Source organism: Rutidosis leptorrhynchoides, chromosome 4 (assembly GCF_046630445.1).
Source record: "Rutidosis leptorrhynchoides isolate AG116_Rl617_1_P2 chromosome 4, CSIRO_AGI_Rlap_v1, whole genome shotgun sequence".
Taxonomy (NCBI): Eukaryota; Viridiplantae; Streptophyta; class Magnoliopsida; order Asterales; family Asteraceae; genus Rutidosis; species Rutidosis leptorrhynchoides.
In genome coordinates, this window is record NC_092336.1 from 100,916,003 (window position 1) to 100,932,041 (window position 16,039).

Here is a 16,039-nt window from a genome sequence, read left to right on the forward strand (position 1 = left end):
AACATAGTTTGAATGTTTTCAAACTTGTTTGCAAACTAAATAGATCCTTCTAACTTAACTTTTAAAATACTTTAAGACCTGTAATATAACATAAATATATGCTAATTTAACAAGGTATAACTTGGTTTTTCAAAGAACACCTTAAAAACTGTTTTTACGACGTCGGAGTGCAACCGGGGGCTGTTTGGGGTTGGATAATTAAAAACCATCTTGAACTTTGAATTGGAGGTTTATATTCTGGAAAAATGATATTTCTTATGAATATTTTAACACATAAAAATTTTATGATTTAATTCAAAGTATAAGTGTTTTTAGAAAAATGGTCATTAAATGATATTTTTGTAACAAAAATGATTAACTTCATAAGTTTCACCAAAGTTTGACCTTTGACCTGTGATTTCGAATACAAACTAAGGTATTTACAGTTCATATTCTTAAAGAGGGACTCGATCCAAGGAAGTGGCAAGTTGAACCAACGAAAACGGAGTTGTAACGAAGAAACTATGACCAAAACAAAATCGGATATCCAAGACTTGTTTAGTCACGAAAATAATTGGAGAAAAATTAAATAAATCACATCTTTTTAAAATAACATGATATTTTATATATATGTACTCATAATTTAATTTTATATGGTTCAGGATCACCCGTAAACAATACGAGAAGATTAATCATAAGATCCCATGATTGTACGCAACACGTCATTTGACAACACAGGTACTTTATGTACGCAACACGTCATTTGACAACACCGGTACCGTGGGTCAAGATTAATCCCGACCAATACGAATACGATGGGGGTTTTATTTATTTCGATGGGGGTTTTATTTAATTATTAAAACACCTAAAAATGAACCATTAAAATTAAATTACTAACTACGGACTAAGAAGACATAAAAAGTATTATAAGTATATATATGTGACGATTGTTTAAAATAAAATATATTGATATATTATATATGGATAGGTTCGTGATATCAACCGGAGACCAAGTCAAAATATATATCTTCAAGGCAAAAGTGAGTATATAGTCCCACTTTTAAACTATAAGTATTTCGGGATGAGAATACATGTATTTTATGTTTTACGTTATGGACACAAGTAACTGAAAAATATATTCTACGTTGAGTTGTACCACTGGCATACTTCCCTGTAGCTTGGTAACTATTATTTACAGCGGTATTGTAAACGCGAATCCTGTTGATAGATCTATCGGGCCTGACAACCCCAACCGGACTGGACGACCAGTATTCAACGGTTGCACAGTACTTCGTTTCGTGACTACACTTGGTACGGTGTAGTAAGATTTCATAATAAAGGGAATATGCGACGTGATTAAATGTTAAGTATGGTTACCAAGTGCTCAACCACTTAGAATATTTTTATTAAAATGTTTATATATGAAATCTTGTGGTCTATATTTATATCGCTGCCGGCATTAAACCTATATCTCACCAACTTTATGTTGACGTTTTAAACATGTCTATTCTCAGGTGATAACTAAAAGCTTCCGCTGCAACATGTTGAACTTAAGCAAGATCTTGAGTATGCATATTTGTGTCAAAAATAAAACTGCATATCCGAGGAATTGTAATGTAAAATATGCTAGAAATCGTATTATTATCATCACATGTAAAGTTTGTAAGTCTAAGATTATCGCTAAACGATAATCATCTTTATGTTGTCTAAAGCTTGTACTAAAATAAGAATCATGGTTTGTAATGTATAATATATGCAGTTGATCTTTTAACAATGTCGCATATAGAGGTCAATACCTCGTAATGAAATCATACGTTATCTAACACGTTCTTATGGTTAAGGACGGGTTATGACAACCATTGTCATGGCTTCCTGCATCGTATTCGATTTGGATGATGTAACATTTCCTTTGATATTGATCGATAAACCGTCAATATACATTTCTATCTTTCGTTTCTCATTTGGCACCAATTCGGGACACAACAAGGCTAGTTCCATGAAACGTTTTTCATAGTTATTGAGATTCGCGCCGAAAACCTTCAGATTACGTAACTCAGATTCCATTTTTCTGATCTCGTTTCGAGGACAGTACTCCTCGATTATCATCCTTTTCAGTTCTTCCCAAGAGATATCATATGCCGTATCTACTCCTTCTCCTTTGGCATAATTGTTCCACCAAGTAAGTGCACCGTCTTGCAACGTGCACGAAGCATACTTTGACTTGTCTCCGTCCGCAGAATTACTGATTTTGAAAACGGACTCCATCTTTTCAAACCATCGGGTTAGACCGACTGGTCCCTCGGTTCCACTAAACGTCTGTGGTTTGCATCCTTGAAAAGTTTTGTATGAGCATCCGTTTCGTGAGTTTGTGTTCACAGCTGCTGCTTTGGCTGCTGCTTTGGCTGCTGCTTCGGCTGCTGTTTTTGCTGCCTCGACTGCAGTAATTCTTTCATTCACACGTTTCTCGACTAGTTCCTTGAACTCAGCATTCGACATTTGAGACATGTTTCTTCAATAAACACAACAGAGATAATTTAATCATATACAATATTATAAGTAAAATGAGTTGTCAATAGTTAATCATAGTATATTAATAATATGAACCAATTATTATAAAAGCCTTTTCTTCTTATTAGCATTTTATAATTATTTCTAGGGTATTAACTACCCGTTAAAGTTCATACTTAATAGCTTAGTACAACAGTTATCTACTACAATTCAAATAATATTCTATTATGAAAAATTATAGCGAGTTACTACGTTATTATTTAGTAATAACAATAATAAGTATTAATAATACAAATAATCATTCCATGCTTCTATTATTAATAAACCAAAATAATACAATACCATACAATACTGATATTTTACATATGCTTATTTTACATAACAAGATAGAGTAGCACACATAAGCAATAGAATAGCGCATGGAAGATTTATGGTTGCGAGGTCGTTTATTCAGAACTATCAGAAACTTCTTCCCATTTGGTTCTCTCTGCCAATTGTTTGTGTGTGCATGGTCCGACAGACATTCTGGCAGTGCATTTAATTTTTGGTTGGGGTTTTGAGGTACCCGTTGCCTCAGTGGGTTTAATACAATAAGGGTGGTTACGGATCGAATGGTCATGTTCCTTTTTAATAATTAAGGACATTTTATTATTGTGGTTGTTTTTATTATCTATAGCAAGTTGGAATTTCTCCTTAGTGACTTCTTTTATTTCATTAGCGAAATCCTCTTCCTCACTGATCTCGTCTGATGATGAACTGTCTGAGTCATGTGTAGGAGAATATGATGACGTACTGTCTGAATCATGTGAACGAGAATATGTACCGGTGGTCATGAACTGAAATCTTCCAGGCGTAATCTGCACAACCCGCCCGTCGGCGGTGTATCTGGCCCAATGTCCATGTTCGTTTAGAAATGGACGATCTTCGTTTACTCCAGGGATCATGGGTCCATGCCAACGATACTGTGGCTCCGGAAAACTAGAGCTGGGTGGAGCTGGGACCTCCTCTGGGTTAACCTGAAGTTGAGATTCCCCGGCTAACACAATTTCTTCCTTAATAGGTATTGGAACGCCCTTTTCAGTTGTGGATATAATAGATTCAGTGTCCGATTCCGAGTCGTACAATATGATAGGATTAGAAGAAGTCATCTATCACATAATTGAAACAACAATTACGTTAGCATATAAATATATCACATATAATGTTTTTGACCAAATGATAAGCAAAAATCAGTAAAAACAGATATGGTCATAGTCCAGACTCGCTAATGCATCCTAACAAATACCAGTTAAACACACTAATGTAATTTCTGGTTCCTTATGACCTCAAGCTCGGATACCAACTGTAACGACCCGTCAAAATCGCTATTGACGCGGCACGTTAATCATTGATTCCACAGTGAGGTTTTGACCTCTATATGATACGTTTTGATAAAATATTGCATTCATTAAAATAAGTGACTTTCTAAACATAGAAAGTTATAAACATATGGGCGAGTGTTTAGGTATAAGCAAAACCCCAAAATACATAAGTCTTTAATTTACAGGTTGACATCACAGTCCAATTATTTATTACACAACGCAGTTTTATTTTGAATGCAATAAACTTTGTACAAAGCATGAGAGACTCCATGCAGGCAACAAACACATCACAGCGGAAGCATTCTAAGGACCTGAGAATAAAACATGCTAAAAAGTCAACACGAATGTTGGTGAGTTATAGGTTTAATTGCTCGAGTCATAAGTATATAAAGATAGACCACAAGATTTCATCAAAACTTTATCAATAGATTCTACGTAACAGAGCATCCTGGTAACTAAATTTAACGCTATAAGGATAATTACCCCATTCGTTTTAATACACGCAAACCAACGTGTCATAAACTCAAATAACATACGTCCGTTAAAAGGCTAGCGCTCTAGCTCGGACGGGGATGTCAAGCCCTATGGATCCATATACAATTATTCGCGCCCACCAGTCCATATCCTATGTACTGGCAGCTACTAGTTACCAAAGCTAAGGGATTTTCGGTTTAACTCAGTGTAGAATTTAGTATGTACTTGTGTCTTATTGCGTTTAAAATAAATTGCATGTATTCTCAGCCAAAAAATATTTAAAGTATTTAAAAAGGGAGACTATAAACTCACGGTTCAATATTGAGACTCAATATTGTAGGCAAATTGCGTAGACGTAATGATGGTAGACGACTGTATGGTTGGCCTTGGATTCAAGAACAATACCCCGAACAATACCCAATATTTCCTTAGCTTAAAGCGGTTTGAAACCCGAATTAAAACACCCTCGAATATACTTTATTATTATTAAACTTGAAATTAAAAATTAAAATTATAAATATAATATAAATATAAGAAAGAATCAGAGGTGTGTTACTTCGTCGAGCAAAACTGACCTTTTATAGTACTTTTCCATTTACTGTAGCTCATGCGATCGCACGAGTTTTCAGTGTTTTTATCATACGATCGCATGGCCGCCTTATCTGTTTTTGTTTGCTAGTTCGTCGACATAAAATAGTGTACTGTAGCAAATAGTATTGGCCGCAGCAATAGCGGTACTGTAGCAAATAGTGTAATGTAGTAAATAGTGTTTTACTGTAGCAAATAGTGTTTACTGTAGCACTGTAGCAAAGTACGATTTTACTGTAGCAAATAGTGTTTTACTGTAGCAAATAGTGTTTTACTGTAGTAAAGTCATTTTTTACTGTAGCAAATAGTGTTTTACTGTAGGAAAGTCGTTTTCACTTGTACATATATATATATACATACATATAATTGTTCATGAATCGTCGAGAGTAGTCAAAGGTAATTGTATATATGAAACGGTTCTAAAAATTTGAGACTCAATCTAACAGACTTTGTTTAACGTGTCAAAATAATAAATCGTATAGAGAATTGGTTTAAATATGTAGAAATTTTTCGGGTCATCACAATTATTTACTTTTTAAAATATTTAATTTATTGGGTTTTTAATAAATTAAACGATTGGTTGCGTTTAACGATTGGGTTAGTGTTCCGGGCCTTCGGTACGACTAAACGGCACTTAAAACGGACCATGATTACACGGAATTGCAAAACGAGAGCCCGGGGATACCCCATGGGTCCTATTCGGCCGACCCCTCCCCCTCACCCCCTTATATTTCAATTTTTGTAAGTTTAGGGACTTATGTGCTATTTAGGAGAACTAGGGTTAGTATAAATTAGAAGGTTTAAACTAAATTAGTAAAACCCTCACACAAAAACTGCACAGTCGACTCCCTCTCCCTCCCTTTTGGCCGTCGACCTCCATCACCACTACCACCATCAATTTTTAATTTTTAGAGTAAACCTTGAACACGAAAGTTGCAATTCTCGATCTCCTCTACGCGTTGGTAAAAATCTTTTAGCGATCTAAGGTATAATTGCATAAACCCTAATTCTTAAAATCTGATTTTTGTAAGAGTTTCATAGTTATGTTGTCAATTGCTCAAGTCTATACGCATACGTGTTAATCGTTATCGTTATTTTGATTGTTTGATGCACTGGGGTTTAAAAACGAATTTGTATTTGTTTGATCAGAAAAATTAAGTTTTTCAAATGTTAATTATTATGTTATAATCAGATTCCTTGCGAAAAACTATTGAGTTTAGGCTTTGGATTCGCTTGATTTCGTTTCGTATGATTAAGTTATGTCGATTTGAATTATCGTTGTGTTTTTGTTGCTTGATCAGAAATCTAGTATTGATAGACAACGAATTGGCATGTGAGACTTATACCACTGGAAAGATAATTTAAAAACACTCAATTTAGACTAGGATATCATGTCTTTTGCTTATGTATAGCCCGAGATATACTAGAATTAGTGTAAAAATAGTTTTATACAGCACTTGCATGAAAATAACCTTGTATGATAAAATGTGTTAACTTCTGTGATTAAAGATTTACATATTTGAAAATTAGACAAAAATTACTTCATCTTTCATGTGGATATCATAGGCTAATTGTATCTAGATCTTCGTATAATCACGTGCGAATGTGACTAACTAAATGAGAATCGAATTTGTAAATTGCACACGGTTTTGTACTCTGTGGATTGTGTGAAATGCATGAGAATGTATACTTCTGGAAAATGAAACTTAACATGATATGTGACTTATTGTTAGTTTATGTCAATCTCTTAAAACTTATACATTGGGCACAATAGAGTTATACTTTATGTGAATTCTGATTTGAGCTGAAAACTGAATGTTCAACTTGCACGAATAAACTGTACAAATTGGCTAAACAAAAGTTGCTAGATTTTTGATATGTGTTACTTTGATTTGTCCTTGAACTATGGACACTGGTCTTTATCAATTGCATGTTCCTAACTCCGGTTATAGCCAAAATGAAATCAGTGCGCGGTCAGAAACTGACTTGGCAAACCCCAAATGTATCCCTTCTGATTCCTGACTTTTATTTGTCGTATGAGTCCCTGGTCGGACTTTTTGGAATCGATTTTAATTATATTTATAATCTGGAGTTTTCCATATTTACATGAATTTTGTACTATGAGATAATGTGCTAAGTATGCTACGTGTTCATAAACTTTGTGCATGACGATAAACTGAAATTGTGGAAATGATCATTAATGACCTAAAACGTATTGTTTGACTTAGGTTTAACATGTTGACCAATATTTGACATCAACCTACTGATGTTGACTTTAGTTGACTACTTTGACTAAGTTTGACTTTCGGTTTGACTTTGGTTGACTTTGTTTGACTTGCATGATATAGTTGACTTTTATTTGGAAACGCGTCGAGTCGAGCAATAAGACAACGTACACTATGAAATCACACTTATTTAAGATACATATATTGACCAACCTACATACGTATACTTAGGTTGCATTACTCGGCTATAATCCGTACAAGTTAATTGTTCACTTTTCAATCCGAGCTTTATTCAAAGGTGAGTCTACAGTCTCGCTTTTTACATGTTTTCAGGGATGAGAATACACGTTGTTATATTTACATTTTCAAATACTTTTGTATTAACATGAGTACTACACATATGCATATTGAGTTTGTTCAAAAAGCCTCTAGCTTGAATACTTTTAATACCATCGGTGTAAGCACAATTTAGATGGACGGATCCGTTAGGTTGACAACCTCACCCGCTATAAAAACTGTGGTGCATTTACTTTGAACATTAAATACATGTGAACAAGTGTATAACATTTTACGAGGTAAGGCGGGTATAGTGGCTTCTATACTCGGGTCATTGCTAATATTCAGGTGCTTGGTTTATGCAAACGATAGAATCTCGTGGTCAAGGAAACTAAACTATTTTTCTGATAACTGTTTTTCAGATACTGTTACATTACTTTAAACCTGTAGATTCACCAACATTATTTGTTGACCTGTTTTTGCGTGTTGTTATTCTCAGGTCCTTAAGAGGTATGCTTCCGCTGTGTTTGCTACATGTCTGGCCGTGGAGTCAGCATTTGATTTTAAAGAACATTAATTACTTTCGCATTTAAAACTTTTATAACTGTTTAAATACTGTTGGCTTGTGGTTACGATCACAACAGTGTTTCTATTTTGGGATTATTGACTTATGTTTTTGAAAGTTAATTTTTGAATAAAATTAAATGCGATTGCTTTAAACGTCTCATATAGAGGGCGTAACTGTTAAATGTGGGACCTGGATTAACACGCCGTCAGATGGTAATTTGGCGTGGTGTTAAATAATCCTTATGTGATTCTGACATGATAATCAAAGTCAGTTAAACTGAATCTCAAAATTTTTGAACTGTGTTCATAATTTCATTTAACCTCGACAAATTCCGACGATTCACGAACAATTATAATAATACATTAGTATTAATTAATACTATTATTATTAATATAATATTTAACAATATTATCATTATCATTTACAACTATCATTATCAGTATTGTCAAACAATATTATTATTAATATTATTATTATTATTATTATCAAAATTATTAACATTGTTATTATTAATAACGTAATTACTAATATTACTATTAATATTAAAATTAGTATCATCACTATTACTAAAATTATTATAAATATCATATCATTAATGATATCATTTTTAATATAATTATTATTATCATTATTATTACTTTTATTATTATTAATAATATTATCCGATTATTATTAATATATTATTAATATATTTATATATTTAATAATAATATCAAAAAAAAAATTAAAAGTCAAAAAATATGTACAATTTTATATATTTTTATTTTATCTGCTTTTTAATTTTTTATATCAAAATCTACTTTTTATTATTTTAATTAAATCAAATCTGCTTTTCCATATTTTTATTTTAGTATATCTGTCTCTTTATTTTTTTTTTAAATCGTGACTGCCTTTTCTGTTTTGGATCAATTAGGTATTAGGTAATCGTGATTTGCTTTTCGATTTTTAATCTCACAGTGATCAAACTTTATATTTTTTTATTATCTGATTATATTTTTTTATTAGAACGTGATATATTTTTTTAATTATTCTACTGGTTTTAAATTTGTTTTCAGTTGAATCCATAAGCTATTATATATATAAGAATCGATTAAATCATTCAGTTATGAATACCAATTATCAATTACATCTGCAAATGAGAAATTAAAAACATAAAATTTTCTTTCTTTTTTCTCGACACCTCTGTTATTGCTCATTCTTCCAAAATCACGAAATCGAATCCCATTACAAAATCTAATAATGCAGTTTTGTTAGGAATTTCCTAGTGAAACTTTCTGCAAAATATCAAACTCCAATTCTTTATATCGATTACGAATTTTGAGGTCAAACTTCTAAATCAAAAAGTCAAACGAATTGTTCTTGGCGAAATTCGAGTTCGTTTTACTGTTTCAAGTTAAATTAATGATTGAGAAAGTTTCTAAGGAGGATTTGGAGTGTAATTCGTGTTATAGTTTTCATCTAAAATGATCAAAAATTCGAAAACCAATTTGGTGTTCATCTTGTTCATCGTGAAATCTGCTGCTGCTATTTTTTTTTTATTTTTTTTTCTTTCTGTTGATCAATCTATTACACATTTAATCGTTTCTATTTTGGTTATCAATCCTAAAACCAATACAATACCTTCTTGTTATTTGATCTCTGGTCATTTTGAATTATTGAAGATGAAGAGGAAATACAGAAAAATAAATACGAGTTATAAGAAATAAAAGGGAGAATTAAATCAGAAAAGTGGGTTTGCCTGGATGGTCAAGTGTATTTACGGGTTAGTGAGAGGTCTCGGGTTCGAGCCCGGTTCAGGGCAATTCTTTTTATAAAAGATTTTGAAAGGTAGTTTTCTTTTAAAAACTCTTATTATTATTATTATTATTATTATTATTATTATTATTATTATTATTATTATTATTATTATTATTATTATTATTATTATTATTATTCTTATTCTTATTATTATTATTATCCTAATTATTATCAATATTAGTTTTATCATGATTTGAATAAGTATTATTATTATAAGTATTACAAGTATTATTATTATTGTTATTATTATAGTTATTATTATTATCAATAAGTATTACTATTAATATTAACATGATCATTAAAATATCCATTAAAACTATAATTATTATTAAACTTACCATTATTATTATTAAAAATATCATTTTTGCTATTATTAAAACTATAGTATTATTTTTACTACTAGTATTGTTATTATTAAAATTATTATCGTTAATTAACATTTTTGCCATCATCAAAACTATATTATTATTATTTTTATTTTTAAACCTTATTATGATTAATATCATTTTACTACTAGTATAATTATAGTTCTTACAAAATAATACAACTCTTTATTCATTATCACTATTAAAAATCATTTTATCAAACAAATACTTAAATAGAGAATTTATATATATATATATATATATATATATATATATATATATATATATATATATATATATATATATATATATATATAACAAGTGAAATAATATATATAAACTTATTCGATTACAAGTATATGTGTTAATATATATACTTGATATAGGTTCGTGAATCCGAGGACAACTCTGCACTTGTTCAGTGCCATCATACTCGTAATTACTACGAAATATCATACAGTATCGTGAGTTTTCATAGCTCCCTTTTATATATATTTTTGGGCTGAGAATACATGCGCAACTTTTATAACTGTTTTACGTTTAGACACAAGTACTCAAACTTTTATGCTATATACGTGCTTTGTCATGCTAAATCCCTGCCGTAATATCGTTAATTGCTGAGGTATAAGATGCAAGCTTAGTTATTGTGAGTAGCGCTACTGAGAGTGACGTCTCTAGTCAGTTGACCGTTGGTCTTTGACTACATAATATTAATTCAACGACACGAATAACAAGTGTCACGGGGTAACTTTTGTTTAGTCGCGATATTACAAACTCATCAATACTTTTAGATTGATATTTCTATATCAATCAACTCTTATTAAATCTTGTGGTCTAACATTATTATTGAAATCATTATTTATGATAAACCTATGAACTCACCAACCTTTTGGTTGACACTATTTAGCATGTTTATTCTCAGGTTCTACATAATGCTTCCGCTGTGTATTTGCTAATTGAAAGCAACATTTCAACGAGTCATTCATGGATAATTTGAAAGACTTGCATTTGCTAATTTAATGATGATTGCTTGTCATGCTTGGAGTCTTCATTACATATCATATCAATTAAAGACATTTAATGAGTTGTTCATTAAATACATTGTAATCTATTTATCTTCCGCTGCAAAACTCAATATAACGTCTCATATAGAGTCGTTCTCGTTTATACAACTGTGATTTGAAATAATTAGTCACAAATACCTCAGGCCCTATTTGGGGGTGTGACAAATGAGTTGGTCGCCCGCGTTGTTTTTTTGCTTTGTGGTCGACCATAGCCAATTGAGGTGGTAGTCGACCATGTTTACATGGTAGTCGACCATGCTCTTATTGAAGCTTGGTCGACCACCTTGAAAAATGAGTTGGTTGACCAAGTAAAGGGGTGGTCGGCCATATTGTTGGTCGACCTAATGGTGTAAAAAACCAATTTTTTTTAAAAAAAAGTGTATTTTGAATGAATTTTTTTTTAAAAAAGTATAAGAGAAATGACTTAATTTTTATTTTAGGGTAGCTTAAGGACTGTTTACATCTCAATTTTCTCATACTTTACATACGTTGGATTGAGTCTCGGTGTTTTGTTGTTGTTGTTGTTGTTGTTGTTGTACTTTTTGACAGAAATAATTTAAAATTGCGACATGATAATTCATGTAAGGGATTATCACTTTTTTGCCCATTTTTTTTTCACCTTTTTGCCTTGAAGCCCAAAAAAAAAAAATTTTGCCAAATTGCCCTCGCAAGGCGCAAGGTGTCTTGCACCTTGCGTCCTTGCACCTGGGTGTGCCTATTGCGACCTTGCTTCCCGGGGACACAAGGACGCAAGGAGCCTCTTGCGACCTTGCTTCCCGGGGACGCAAGGACGCAAGGTGTCTCTTGCTCCTGCCTGATCGTTTTCCTTCAGACATTTCATCGAACACCTTATGTGCATGCATAATTTTTATGTGATTAAAGGAAGAATTTTCCTTCAGGCAAATTTTTTTTTTTACCGGGAACATAGTCGAAAAATCTAAAATTTTCACATTGAAAACTGCAAATCCACTGAAAGCGAACGCCCCACCCTACACCCAAGTAGTTTCCCCCTGATCACAATATGGTATTACAAAACATAACAATCACAATTACAATCTATATTATATAATTATATCTATATATTATATTGTATTATATATTATATTTATAGTATTATATAAATATCTAAAATGATGATGTTATAAATAAAGATTATCCAAACTTAAAAAAAAATTCAAAAATAAAGAAAAAATTTCTAAGCCCCACATGATGATGTTATTAAAATAATTAATTATATTTAACAAGAATATTAATATGTTCAGTGTATAATATATGAACCATTATGTATATCCTTATGATAAAATACTCTCATGACCATATGTACAATATTTGAAGCATTATGTATAACCTTATAGTAAAACACCTCCATGATCATATGTACAATATTTGAAGCATTGTGTACAACCTTATAATAAAACATCCTCATGATCATATATATACAAACTTTAAAAAAGTTGTACAATCTTTTACAAAACAACTCATGAACACATGTACAAACTTTAATAACATTGTACAACCTTCATATAATAATAGTATTTTAATTTTTTAAAAAAAATTAAAGAGACATTTGTTATTACTAATAATTATTATTAAAACTATAAATACTTAATTTTTATGTAAACTTTATTATATTATTATTATTCAAATACGGGTTCTTTTTACAGGATTAATTACGTTTCATATGTATACGAAATACATATCTCAATAAAATGTTATAATATAGGCTTTTATGATAAGGAAAATAGTAATTGTAATGAAAATTGAAATAAGGTTATGGAAGAATAAATGTAGTTTATTTATTTAAACCCAGTGGCGAAGCCACGTTAAGAGTTGTGGGGTCATATGACCCCAGTGAAATGTTGCCAGCTATTGGTCTATTAGACTGTAATATTTGCAATATAAGTATTTTAAAGTGGTAATATGACATGTGACCCAATTGTTTTATTTAAACATTGAACCTCACGTGACCACATTCTTGAAATACAGTGCAATATCCTACCAAACGTTAAGCCCATCAACGTTAGAGCCCAACAAATGTTTATGTAGAATACATATACGTTTTTATTGAATGAAAAATAGCTGTATACTAGCAAAAGTGACCCGCGCGATGCTGCGGGATCTTTCGAGTTGTATATCATAGCTGATGTAAAAAACGTTTTGCTACGGTTGTGTTTGGATACACGAGGTTAGTACCTAGTATACATAATGGTTTGTTTTTTGAAAGACGTCCGTTTCGCGTATAGTTAGTTGCGTTGGGTTCGCAAGATTATTTCGAGTTGAATGGTGGTGTTGGAAAAATTTAACGCGCGTCGAGCGAGAATATATGCTCTGTTAAAAATTGGGGTGGAGTTTATTAATTGAAATGGTGAAATGGCGGTTTATACCCCTCTTTTGGGGGTTGAATTTGCAAATTGTTCAAAGTTTGGGGGTGGGTTTTGTTTTTTTTGGCATTGTCGTTTTGTTTTGGGATTTTGGCCAAAACGACCAAATCCCTCATGGTGAAATGGCGAGAAGATATGCTCTGTTAAAAATTGGGGTGGAGTTTATTAATTAAAATGGTGAAATGGCTGTTTATACCCCTTTTTTGGGGGTTGAATTTGCAAATTGTTCAAAGTTTGGGGGGTGGGCTTTGTTTTTTTTTGGCATTGTCGTTTTGTTTTGGGATTTTGGCCAAAACGACCAAATCCCTCATGGGATTTAGTATATATAGGGTAATAACTCGTAATTTTTGATAGTATTTAAAAACACTCCATTTAAATATTGATTTGATCATTAACCTAATAAAAAGTATATTACATTACTCATTTACTATAATCATATAGACAAACCATGATAATTTATTTTCAAATGGGGTTGTCAATAACATGGTTATTTTAACTTTAAATAAATAAAATTAAGATGTTTTGTGGTTTGAGTTATGGCAACTGCGAGAGATAATGGCGTGAGTAGTTTGGTCCCTTGAGTGATCCTAAACTGATGTTAAAAAAAGAAGATATTTTTTGACACCATCAATTAAAAACTCTGGCTTCGCCACTGTTCTGACCAAATTAAGTATATCAATATGTTTGAAAAAACGACAAGTTTCTTAGTGGGAATATGTGGTTCCACGAATCATTAAACTAAATGACTTTAGCATTTACGTTCACTTAATACCTAAAATATATCATTAAATTGTTTCGTTAAAATAAATTCGTGGTCCCACGATCATTTCACTAGTCACTAGTATTATTATAAAAAGGCTACATTTAATCACTTATGTTAAATGATTACTTAGCAAAACAAAACCATTAGATGCAATATCAAAATTTAATCTCAACTATTGAAAAACTTAATTAGACAAAAATTAAATTTCTAATTGTCGTTTGACAAGAATATCCTAAATTTATCCACCATGCACTACCAAATCACGAGTCTCTACATCTATTATCCACTATTCACTATCAACAATTCAAGTCAAAAGCACCTGCACTAAACATTCATCTAATTGGTTAAAGTTAAATTGATTATATACTTTCTACCGATATCATTCATATATCCATTTGCGGCCCACTATCGTCTACAAACTTTCAAAAAATGTATCGGTGTCGCCCAATATACTTTTTTTACCTGTAACGAAAACAAGTATATGGGCGACATCGGAACACAACTGAAAGTATATGAGCGACATTGAAACATTTAAAATGAAAAAAAGAAGTTAAATAATTAATTTTACCGGTTCAACAGGTAACACAGTAACAAAATATTGACATTGATGTTGATATTGATATTGATATATTTTTCTAAAGTTTGTAGACTACATAAGAACACCAATGAGTACGAGCGACATCTAACGTTTGAAAAAGTATACAGCATCACAAAGTCATGGCGAAATACAATGGTGATGAAAAAATCTATGAACCCTAATTTATTTTCTTCTAAGCATTCAGCACGATGCAATTAGGGTACGCACAAGTGATTATCCTAGATGCTCAGCGGAGCTACAATTAGGGTTCGCACAATTCAAAAAAAAAAAAAAAAAATCCATTCCTGATGTGTTATCGGCTCAAAATCAGGTATTTTTTTTACCAAAGAACAAAATTCATCGCCACCACCATCACTCAGTTGAAGATATAATATGTATTTAATTCGATTTCCATTCTTCTAATGCTAATATGAAATCACAAAATTTAATTAAATTTTGAACTTCACGAATGCTTCATGTGTTGTAGGTGTTTGCACATTTTGCATGAGCTTTAATTATGGTTCCGTCTAAGGTATGTTACTATGTCTATGATCAAGTCATCATCATATGTTGTTTCCTATAGAGCTTTAACTGAATTATTATTGTTGAATATGTAAGCTCAGCCAAACTCTTTTATTTTATGCAATAATTCGTTACCTTAAATATTGATAGTTGTTGAACCCATATTCGTGAATGAGGCAATAACCTAATTCCTTTACTGAAGTTTAAAAAAAGTTCTTGATTCATTGTCAATACTTGATTAAAACTGAATTCAAGCTCTTCGGCTAAAGTTTTTGAGATGCTTCTTCGATTAGTATTCGATTAAGGAGATATACTTTGTTTGCAGATCAGAATTAATAACAGTTTTGGCACATCATTTCGAGATTCGATTTACAAACTCAAATGCAAATGCGAGGTCGGCCTTCTTTTGTAACAATCAATATGCTCATTTTATTGGTTGACATTTCTGATAAGTCGAACTGATGTATCGGTCATAAAGTGAACAATTTATATACTTCTTACTCGTGCAATTATATCTTTCACTGGGTGACCTAAAAATTGTTGACAAACAATTCATTATTCGTCCAAAAGCTGAGTTTGAGGTGCATAAAC